Source organism: Pinus tabuliformis, chromosome J (assembly GCF_031772625.1).
Source record: "Pinus tabuliformis cultivar Carrire ecotype Pingquan chromosome J, CPIR1, whole genome shotgun sequence".
Classification (NCBI taxonomy): Eukaryota; Viridiplantae; Streptophyta; class Pinopsida; order Pinales; family Pinaceae; genus Pinus; species Pinus tabuliformis.
The window spans coordinates 559,232,265-559,244,733 of NC_142295.1; the positions used below are offsets into that span (position 1 = coordinate 559,232,265).

A 12,469-nucleotide genomic window follows, 5' to 3' on the forward strand; every position below is an offset into this window, starting at 1 on the left:
CAGAAGGAACTCAAAAGATTACTCTTTTAGTGATTTTGTATATCAATTTCTATATTTGTCATTGTGTCTCCTTAGCAATGATGCAGTCCGAAGGATATCAACAGAAATTAAAAGAATTTTGCATCTGAGTGAATAGTCAAAAGTGGGAGATTGGTACTTATATCAAAATTTCACAGAGATCAGAGTTTATGGTTGTGAGTTGCCACCATACAAACTTCCAGTTTTTATTCCCATGAGGATTTTTGCTGTAGAATTCATAAGACAAAACATGAATATGGATGAAATTCATTTTGTATCCAGAAAGCAAAAGGCTCAATTCAAAATAAAAGCTCAAATTGGTCCATTTATAGTAAATACTAGAGCAGTTGATAAGGAGGTGTTATATTTATTAAGTCGAATGAAGTTTAAGTTAAGTTTCAGTTGGACTTATGACCCTTCGAGAGTAATTTCATCTATTAGAGTTGAGCAAAAATACACTCCCTATACTTATATCTCAAAACCAAAGATTGAACAATATGCTAATCAGGAAGTAGTGAATGGAAGTAGCGTAATTAGAGAAGGAAAAAGACAATATGTTGCATATGATTGTTGAGAAAAACATTTAGATACAGAAAATGGAGTTAGACAAGGAAAAACTTATGAAGGAAAAAAGTTATATAAAGCTATGGGAGATCTATCATTGAGGAATATTAAAATTGAGAAACTAAAAGCATCACTACAGAGGGCAAAAGAAAATAATATTAAGGCAGATAGTGCATATATTTCAAAAGCACAAAAGAATTTCAGTCAGTGCACGAAATCTGTCAGAAGCTAAGGAGAAGATCTGGGTAGACATAAATTCAACCATTTCATTTTTTTGGAAATCTATTGAGATTATTTTTTAACAGGAACAGTTGATACACAAAGCAAAAGAAGCCATTGTTGAGATCAAAGAGGAGCTAGACCATAAACTTGGAGAAGCAACAAGAATTATCAAAGTTTTGAATTCAAAAACTAGAGAGGAGCTTGAAGACATGGGGATTGAAGACAGGACAGATACAGTCCTTGAAGTGAGAAAAGTGTTGACAAAGAGAAATTTGATGTTACAGCTAGAGAACAAATGCCAAAACCTAGAAGTTCAGATCAAAAGGTTTCATAAAAAGTTTTATGTTCTTCAGCAAAAAGGACTCCCATCATTAAGGGATTCTCATGGCCAATTGATCCAGCAGGAAGATTATCAGCAGAAGTTACATGATATAGCAACAGATAGCTCAACATTTGCTTAAGTAAAACGAAATATTGATGGTAGTGTTGAATTTTTGACCACCTAGGGAGAAATTTCCCTAGAATCACTATGTGTGGTTAGCCCCTTTCACCCTTGAAGCGAATTATTTCTCAAGAGAAAATTATTTTTCATAAGATCTAAAGTTATTTCAAGTAAAATCACTTAAGTGATTCAATTAGACATGTGCAAAATAAAATCACGTAACTGATTCAATTAGACATGAGCAAAATAAAATCACTTAAGTTATCTAATTCAAATGGATCACTCTAGGAGCTTACAAAACACTTAATTCGAGGAAGGGATTTTGCCTCAAAGATTTCTATATTGAAAATAAGCCTTCATTTGTAGCACATCGAGTTCTCTCTCTCTCGCTTTGGTGATCTATCTCTCGCATTGATGATCAAGCCCTCGCATCAGTGATTTATCTCTCTTATTATCAGTAGCAGATCTATTGCAGATTTGCAGATCTCTTATCATCATTGGCAGATCTATTATCTGGCAGATCTATTGTTTGGCAGATCTATTATCTGGCAGATCTATTGTTTGGCAAATCTATTGTTTGGTAGATCTATTATCTGGCAGATCTATTGTTTGGCAGATCTATTGACAGATCTCAGAACTCTCGTTCATCTCTTGCACCAGTGGTTTCTGCTTTTGTTATTTGTTGCTGTTAATGCTCTCGCTCTAGAAAAGGATTATTTCATTTGGTATTGATCTCACACCAGAAGTATTTAGCTCTTGTATTGATCTCACTCCAGAGATATTCTATTCTTGATATTGCTTTGGCACTAGAGTTTTATTGTTCGTATATTGCCTCCGCTTCAGTAGCATCCTGATCTTGCATTTGGAGAATATTGCTCTCGTTATTTAGGTCATGTACTCATGCACTTTGTTCACACACTTGTGTCTATTGCTCTTGTTTTGGAAGCCTTTGGAGGCTTGTGGTGGTATTTTGAAGTTGTCATATTAAAAGGGGTTGTTACTACTGTTATTTGTAAAAGGGGTTTTGTACTCTGATTATGTATCTTTGTTGAACATTTGAAGACAATCTAATAGAAGAGCATTTTAAAAAGGGTTTTCCCCCTTAGTGGGATTTTTCCCTAGCCTTGGACCAAATCCTGTGTCTTGTTGTTCATTCACTGTCTTCTATGGTTTATGATCTCAGAATTAAATTTTAAATCTGCAAAATTTAATAGGTAGAACTTTTCTCCAAGGTTTAGAAAATGATTTATTCATTTCATATGAAATTCCCCATTTTTTTTAACCAAACCCACTTTTGAAAAGTACACTAAAGTAGATAAGGCATACAGGAAAGTAATAAAATTTTCATGTCCAGAGGATGATAAGTGGGATAAGTTCCTTAAACTTATCGAGTAAACAGAAAGAAGGTTTAGAGGCAGGATTTGGGCAAAGAACGGGAGCAGAATCAGCAAAACTAGATTTAAAAGCAACAATAAGAAACTACATCCTCGAATAGTGTGTAGATTCCACTAAATCAGTTCCAGAATTTCTATTTTTGAGTTGTATTGATTATAGTTATCCAAATTATTTTGGATAAAACTTTATTTTTAAGTAAAAGATTGTAATAGATTAGATATTTTTTAGAAGACTCTATATATACTTTGTAATTTGAAGTAAGAAGGGTTGATACTTTGATAGAACTAGAGACATTATTGTATTTTTGGAAATTTTGAAGATAATCAAAGGCTTTTGGCTTCAGTTCTTAGCAGCATTTGTGTTCATGTGAGTCTCCCTTGTGTAATCATTTATGTTATTCTTCATATGTTTGAGGTAATATAGAAGTACTAGGTAAGGCTAGGTCGATTTTTGATCTCCTTGATAGCCCCTGCAAAGTTATTATCATTACTAAGATTAGCTAATTAAACAATTTGTTTAAATTAGTACCTTTGCATCTCAAAATTATTGACTTCTGTCATCTCTCAAATATATGTGTTAGCTATAGAAATCTTTCTATACGCCTCTGCTTATTTAATAATTAAATATTCATGAAGGGTATTTAATTATCAAATATCTTCTTTTTCATCCATCATAAGCATTTAAAGATTGCAAGTTGTTATTACCGAAATCAACGCTTTGAGAAATCTTTGAAATATTTGGGTAATATATGTGAATGATTTGAGTAATTGATCATCCATTTAAATCAATCCCCATTTAGATGCTTTGGCACAATTCCTGAGCCTAGAACTGTATACAAAGAAACAACCGGCAGCTGTAGCATTTTGTCAACTTTTCATCAAGTGCCTCTTTACCTTTTCCAACGCTAGTTCTTCTCTTCTTGCACTAGCCATGATCCTCAAGAAGGATCCACTTATCACAACTCATCAGGAGGTTAGAAGCATCCAAATACTCAAATATACATGCAGGAAGTATAAGTAATAATCAAAACAATAATCAGATCAATAAGTCTAAACAAAAGTAAAGACATAAAGGAGCACCATAAATCGAAAAGTACTTATCTTCAATGAGAGGTGATCATCTCCCTCTTGAACCAGCCTTCAAGAGTCATCACTGTCCATTGTCCATATGACAATGTTGCCTTCAATATTTCAACCAACTTTATCAGCAACCAAGCCTAATAGAGACTATCCCATCTAGGGCTTCATCAAATCTATCACAAGTGCTTGTACATATTCACATCAATGATGCTAGGGTTTCTAAATTACATATCTCAAATCTTTGCCATAAACCAAGGTTTCTTTCAAACCCTAACCTCATGATATCCATCAAACCCTAATACACAAATTGCCTAGGGTTTCCTTCAAACCCTAGTATTCTTTTAGGTCTCCTCCATCTTCTCTTGCATCCATCAAGGGTGTCTCCATAGGGGTGATCTTCAATGACTTTTCTTCAGCCCAACTCTGATACCATGTTAATTTTTCTTAGCGTTATATTTTTCTTTGCTTTGATAATTGCATTTCATTATTTCCATATTAAATTCAGCCCATAGCGTCATAACATTATTCATATTTACATCATTATTCAGCAACATATGAAACCATATAGAAAGAAAAATATCATCATCAATGCAGCAAAACATAAAGAAACAATAGAAGAAAAGCATTCACACATAGAGATACAAGGAATTGGTCGAAGACCAGGGCAAAACCCACTTTGGGGAAAACCCTTTCAAATTCTTCTTCTTATTCGATTTTCATTGAATGGTTCAGTAAGGAGAGAGTACAATGATCCTTCAACCATAAATATATACAGCAAAAACAGCTAAACAACATTCATGAGATGAATCCAACGATGCCAATAATCAAAACCCTAATTCAGGAACCTGTAGTCAACTATCACTATTTATAGTCAATTGTCGAACTCTGCGGTTAATAGGTGAAAACTTTGGTCAACTTAAAATTCAACCTTCAGGTCCTAGTCATAGGGAAGATGTGGCATGCATGTAGTTGAAAGGCTTTGGTCAAAATTTCTCCATGACATGCTTACAACTACAATCAAAATTTCTCCATGGTATGCCTGCGGCTAAGACCCAAAACCCTAAAAACAAAGATGCGAGCTTCAGACCCTGCAATTTCAAACCTGTGCCAACCAATCTCCGCGAACTTGCCTTAGACCTGTGCGAGCCAAACCAAAGAAGAGAATAGAAGAATGTCTCATGATCATGTCCAAATGAGGTTGAGGTCACTTGTATTTATAACCTTCCAAGGGTGTCCAATTTGCTTTAGGGCCGACCTGATCAAATATGCACATGTGGACTTTAATTCAAAAACACTCTTTCCCTTGTCCAAATTGAGCACTTCAATAGTCAAAAATTGGTCCTCTCGAAAAGAGGAATCTCATCCCATGGTTGGATTTGTCACCGAGCTGCCAAATTAACAGCTCCGGGGTGTCCATCAATTGCCAAGATCATCTATGTGCCCAATGTGAAAATTCTTTCAAATGCAGCAACTAGAAATAATTCTTCTAACTGATAAATTAATTATGCAATTTAGTTTGTTTACGGCACAATAATGAATTATTCACACTGCAATTTCCTCACCAAATAAAATATTGTGGAAGAAAAAATAGAAACTGAGAAATGCCAGCACACACATAAAAATTGACACCATTGTTTTTGGACAATTGTCCCCAGAAAAACCCAATGCTGGAAAACTGGTGCAGCAGATGAGGGTTTTATTATTATGCAGCAATGAAATAATCTGAGTACAATCTAGATGCTAAAATACTGGCAATCCACAGCAAGAAGTCTAACAAAAATATTGGAGAGAATTTGTCCCTCTCTCCATTGACAATCCTTGCTACTGGCTCCCTCTGAAGGCTAGCTGTCCAACCTCTGCGTTGCATCTGCGTAGGTTCCACACACGTGTGGCTGAAACACCCTCACAACAAGTTGTCATGCCTGTCTTTGCTGTTGGAAGTAACTCTCTGGCACTCGGGAAAATCTTCTTGACCTCTCGATGTTGAATCGATCTTCCCCGCAGCTAAATTAAATTGCCTATGAAGTTGCTTGCACAGCCTCTTTGTGGAATACTCTATCACTTGTTGCTGCTCACTAGAGCTGGAAAAATTTCCTCTGGATTCACGGTCTCTACCCCTCACTGTCTCTGCCACCTACTACTCAATCTCTCCTGCTAAATCACCTGCACCAGAAAATCAATCTGTCTAGATCACTAAGTATTTGCATTGGTGTGTTCTCCATCTACCCATGGACCTCTTCTTATAATCTCCAGTTGGGACTCTAACAGCCAAGATTAAAACCTAATTGATCGTTGAGATCATCTTTCAAGTCGATCTGTGTGAGTTTATAGAGGATTCTCAACTTTCTCAATTAATTACTATTAATTAACAAGTTTTCCTAAGACTTAGAAAAAATTAAATGATGCTCAATTAATTAATTGAGTTATCTCTAGGTGGAATTTCCAGAAACAATTTATGGGCTTTGGAGAACTCCTATGTTTTAGCTTCTCCACAAAGTTTCAAGACTAGAACATCCAATGCTGCAAAAACTAACACTACCTCTTAGCGAGGAAGGTGTTCTAGTGTTGAACTGCTACAACACCCTGTCTCTGCATCATCCTCCCATACACGTTGCTAATGTCTGACAATTGTAACTGCTTGCCACTGTCCATCAACTACTGCGCTAACCCTGATTCATCTTCCACTGACTGTAGATGAACCCTGTTGCATTTGTGCTACTACTGACATTGCATTGTACAACTTGTATTGTTGCCAACTTTGCATCTGCACTGTAACCCAATCAACATCCCTCTCACTGTTGTTGCTGCTACTGCAACTGAGAAGCATCCAAAATATTGAATCAACTGTGTCTATGTGTTGCAACTATCTCCTAGGTCTTTGACTGCTACTAGCCTCTACACTGTCTACTAGGAAATTTGCGTTGTTGATTTTGCACTGTACCTCCTGCATTGTTATCTACACTAGTCTGCACTCCTCAGCCCCTGACTGCTTCTAGTCTGCAACTCACTCTGGAATCTGACCACATCAACTGACACTAATCCTCTTGCTACTGAATATTGTGGGCCCCTGTAGCAAGGGTAATGATCTATGAGAAAACATCATCCGACACTTACCTCGATGGACCCTGCTCAAACTACAACTTTGAACTCTAATCTACTCATATTGCTGCAGCTACTGCTCTATTGTTATCTTTGCATTGTTGTTGCAACTACTGCAATAATGAGTCTGATCTCCCCAGATCTTGAAGCACTAGCTTCCATAGGGTTGCTCCCTCTGAAGCTAGACTCCCTCTAAGTCTCGATCTCCCTATGGGAAATCTCTCTGCTCCCTCCTGGCAACTCGCACTATCCTCCTGCACTGGAAACTAGACTGCAAAGTTGTGCATTGGGAATCTCCTGGCTGGAACTGCACCTGCATACTGCAACTGGGAAATTCACATTGCCCGTGTCACTGCAACTAGTTCTACAACTATCTCTCGAGTACTAACTGCAACTAGTTATGCAGTTGTCATCTAAATAACCAACTGCACCTGCTGACACTGAACCTGCTACTATGATACTGTGGGCCCTTGTAGCAACGGTGATGATCCTGCTGGAACAATTGGGACTAATCAAACTGATCTCCTTATTGCTTCTGCACTGGACCCTGCCCATTCTAGCACACTGGAGTATCAATTGTTGAGAAATCTACAGCAGCTAGATTAGGTATAATTTCTCTTAACTTGATAATTGCTTGTGATGTTCCTTTACTTTAACTTAATGTACTTATAATTTGCTTCTTCTTATCTTGGTTATTATGGTGTTCTTATCATCAAACAGCGACCAAAACATGAAGATCAATAGAACAAATGGACACAAGATGTAGGTTGCTAGTCAGGGCCAAAACCTCTCTTAGAGAGGAAAACCCACAAGAAATTCTTCCCTTCTTTGAGATTCTTCTTATGACGAATTCGAAGACCCTTAGACCCAAGACAGAGACCCCTCCAAGACCAAGTAAACCTTCCTTCTTGATGAGCTAACCTTCTTAAAGTCAAAACAAATAAGATCTTCCTCAACAACGTCCATCAACAAATTTCGGCCCTCCAGCAACTACTGCAACTTCGACCTTCCAGAAACTGTTGCAACTTCAACCCTCCAGTAACTGTTGCAACTTCGCACATGTGGGTGATTAGGGCTTCTTTCAGTCTTCTTTTTTTCTTCGCTTGGGTTGCTTCTTCTTTCTAGGCTAGTAGATCATCAAATAAGCTTCCTTAGCTCAGATTTCAACCCTTCTTGAAAGATAAGAAATTTCGTCCTAGTAGCCTCAGAAACCCTAGCTTCTTCTTCGCACGTGTGAGAGATAGAGAGAGTAAAATTCAGAATTTTGTCTTGCCTTCTTCCTTCTAGACCTTCACTTGTCCTTTTTCTTCTTGTTTTTTCGCTTCCTCTTGTGGATGAGTGAGTGAGTCTCCAAATGAAATTGAATGGTCTCTTATATATACACTTTCTTGGAGTACGAATTGCCCTCAGGAGGCCGACTTCATCTTTGTTAGGCTGACTTGGTCTTAGAGGGGAATTTTGTCACTTCTGACTCAAAATAAATTCTTTTGACTTGTTACAGATGCCCAATGGGGTCTTTCACATATGAGAATGACTCTTTTGACTTCATGACTCTATGACAAAACCTAGAAGCACACAATGGATGCTGTGACCTAAAACAAATTGACCTAGAGCATGAAACCCATGCTATAAAAAATAACAATAATAATTTTCTTTCTCTTTTCCATCAAATACATAAAAACAATGGTACATAGAATATTATGAAGATCGAACCTAGTTACACATTTCAACATCAAGCTCCTCCACCTAGATTTGGTGCCTCGCTATTTCCTTTTGATCTCAGTCCCTGTCTGGGACACTTCTTCGCTTTGTAACTCGCATTGGATAACTCATACTTCCTCTGGCACCTATCTTCAGCAATTGGAAGTCGATCTACTACCCAGATTTGCATTCTGGCTAACACGCACGGCTTCCTCTGGAAATCCCATATGACCATCTCTGGAAAGCTACAAAATTTGCGAAACTCAAAACTCAAAAAATAAACAAGAATCTCCTCCATTTCTTGCTCGATTACTTGTTCTGCTACTCGCACTCCATCCTGAATGCATAGAACTGCTATTGTTGCCCCACTCTACCTTCAGTTGCTTTCTGAGACAACTTGCTCAGCCTTTCGGATGTCCTTTTTTGAAAACTGGCACACGAACTGCAATCTCGGCAACTCGAACTGGCTAGTCTAGCAAACTCGCATGACCTTCTGCAATTGAAATTTTGGATTTCTAAAACTAGAAACCCTCTGAGAGAAACTCCCTTTGTTTGTGTACTTTCTCTTCCACCTGCCACTTAATTTGCTCTAGCAAATTGCTGCAAACCCTCTATGCCTAGACAAGGAACCTGCTCTGCGAAATAATGAGTTGTTTCTCCCTCTGCCTGCTGGAATCGCTTCCCCAAACAAATCGAACTTTCCTGCCACTTGCAACTAGAAAATCGAACCTTGTCCAACTATTTGCACTACCTGGCTAGGCATTGCACGGCCTCTAAAAAAATTATCTTGTTGCTCCCTCTAAACAGTGAAATTTTCCTTCTTCGACTCTAAGCCTCCTGTATGTCAAATGCTCCGATACCATGTGAAAATTCCTTGAAATGCAACAACTGGAAATAATTCTTCTAATTGATAAATTAATTATGCAGTTTATTTTGTTTATGACAAAATAATGAATTATTCACACTGCAATTTCTTCACCAAATAAAATATTACGAAAGCAAAAATAGGAACTGAGAAATGCTAGCACACACATAAAAATTGACACCGTTGTTTTTGGACAATTGTTCCCAGAAAAACAAAATGCAGCAGATGAGGGTTTTATTATTATGCAATAGTGAAATAATTTGAGTACAATCTAGATGTCGAAATACTAGCAATCCACAGCAAGAAATCTGACAAAAATATTAGAGAATTTCTCTCCCTCCACTAACAATCCCGGCTACTAGCTCCCTCTGAAGGCTATCCATCCAACCTCTGCACAGACTCTTTTGTGCTACACCTGCAAAGGCCCCACACACGTGTGGCTGAAACACCCTCACAACTCGTCATCCTACCTGTCTCTGTTGCTGGAAGTGACTCTCTGGCACTCTGGAAAATCTTCCCGGCCTTTGAATGCTAAATCGATATTCCCCACAGCTAAATCGAACTGCCTATGAAGCTGCCTACACAGACCTCTAGGCAGCCTCTTTCTGGAATACTCTGTCACTTGATGCTGCTCACTGGAACTGGAAAATTTTCCTTCGGATTCACTGTCTCTGCCACCTGCTACTCGATCTCTCCTGCTAAATCACCTACAATGGAAAATCGAACTGTCTAGATCACTAAGTATCTGCACTGGTGTGTTCTCCATCTACCCATCGACCTCTTCTTATAATCTCTAGTTGGGATTCTAACGGCCAAGATTAAAACTTAATCGATGGCTGAGATCATCTCCAAGTCGATCCGTGTGAGTTTCTAGAGAATTCTCACCTTTCTCAATTAATTACTATTAATTAACCAGTTTTCCTAAGTTAGACTTAGGAAAATTTTAAACAATGGTCAATTAATTTAATTGAGCTATCTCTAGGTGGAATTTCCAGATACGATTTCTGGGTTTTGGAAAACTCTTGTGTCTTAGCCTCTCAATAAAGTTTTGAGACTAGAACACCATCCGATGCTACAAAAACAAACACCCAACGCTCTAATGAATAAGAGCAACGCCGCACATGTAAGGTCATCATGCTCTCCAGAAGTGTAGTATGGCTTAGGCATCATGTGGAGTAAGAGTGGAATAGTGTGCCCTCAAGGCCTCAACTACTTAAAACCACCTGGAAAAACCAACTCAAACTCAAGTGAAAGCAACCATTCATTAGAGACAATAACCATACATGCATCTTAGTAGACCATACTTAACATTTAAGGGCATAATATTACTTCAAACCAAGATCACCTTCAAATATATAACTAGACCAAAAGTGTTCCCTACCTTTGAAGGGGTGGTTAGGTAATCAACCCTATCAGGTGCTTCTAGCCCCCAAGGGGAGGTGGCATTTCCAAGGTCAACCCTTCAACCTATAGTTGTTAGTGAGAATAGGTGGCAATGGAGGGGAATGACTTCATGGCCAAGTGCCATGGTCCAGGGACCAGCCAATGAGTGTCCACATCTTGAGTGTATAAATGTAATGGAGGGAGCCATCGTGGAGGCATGAGTTACTCCTTTCCTCGATTTACCTTTTCCACCCCTCCAGTGCGCCTTTTAGTAATTTTTTATAATGCTTTTGAACAGTGCATAGCTCAAGGATCAAAGCTTGCTCTTTATGATATAGCATTTATTTTACCCCTTAAGATGAGTCAGTTTCTCGCTCATCAAGGTTGGGACATGCAAGGGTTCCTTATGATGAGATGGAACATCAAGTGCTCAAGAACCGGGTGATGGCTAATGAGGGGGGTAGAGCTCATGCTAGGCTTTTTCCCACACGCTAACTTTTGTCCTAGCCATCTCTTACATTTTAACTTTTATTTTTTTTTTGTTGTGGCCATTTTTTGCTTTTTCATTCTTTTAGTTGCATCAACCTCCAGAGCAAAGCTTTTGACCCTACTCAAGGATGTGGATATGTTAGTACCAAATCCCAATGAACTAATGATAGTTAACCGAAAGGATGGAGATGGTATCAAGGGAACAATGAAAGATGTTAAGTATGGAATGGCAATGGATACGTTATTTCAATCCAAGATTTCCAAGTAGCGCCCTTCCTATAACCTTAAGGTCATTAGAGGAGGTCCCACTCGACAAGGGCTAAAGACGAACCCCCTTAGTAAGGTGAGAGAACAAGTTTATAGTCAATATCGTTCCATCATACAAATAACCACTTTATCCAAGTTAAAGTGCCCAAATCATTATGTAAAAGTAATCGATTGCAAAATGGTTAAAGTATTGGTTGAGTGGTAGCCCACCTTCATTTAAGAGGAATGTCGGCTGGTGAGAGGTGCATGAGAAGTGAAGACAGCGTAGGAATGTGGCATATCATCATAAATGAGCAATGTGTAGGCCTATTCGTTGGCTAGCTGTCCAAAATAGGAGAAAACGTTTTCTCCTATAGGGTTACCTATTTTGGTGGGTAATAGGGATCATGAGGCATCTACACAAGGATGTAGATCTCCTAGAACAAATTGAGGATGACAATGGAAAAGAAAAAAAAATCACATTGATGCATCTTCTCTTGCAACCTAAAGATAGAGTAATCAATGAACAATTTTAAACATTCTTGCCTAATAGCTATTTTAAACATACAATCCTCAATGGGATATAATGACAAAGGCATGAAGAAAGAGATGACTAAAAGATAAGATCTCAACAAATAGGATGTTCCTTACTAAAATCGGATTCAATACGGTCAACCATAGTTAGCTTATCACACTGACAATCCCTAGAGTTTGAATATAACCGAGGAAAGACATTAGGAGGCAAAGAAGGCTCAAACAAGTCAATGGTCATGTCCTCTTGATCATCATATGTCGTGTAAGGCTGGACAAGATCATCATTAGTATCAATATCAGTATCATAAATTGGATCCCCATCAAAATGAGAATAACTCACCTCCCATTTCTGTTTTTCCATGTGCAGAAAATCATCAATGTTCCTTCGTCTAGGGCTAATGGGATCCTCCTTTTCCAAGCTTTCAAAAGGTG

At 38.1% G+C, this 12,469-nt stretch overlaps 1 protein-coding gene across 3 annotated transcripts in view; it reads right to left on the reverse strand.

The window, feature by feature from the left end:
• The window catches only part of LOC149228236 (Glutathione S-transferase family protein), a 110,246-nt gene that overhangs the window by 61,835 nt on the left and 35,942 nt on the right, over positions 1 to 12,469 (reverse strand). The window lies entirely within an intron of this gene.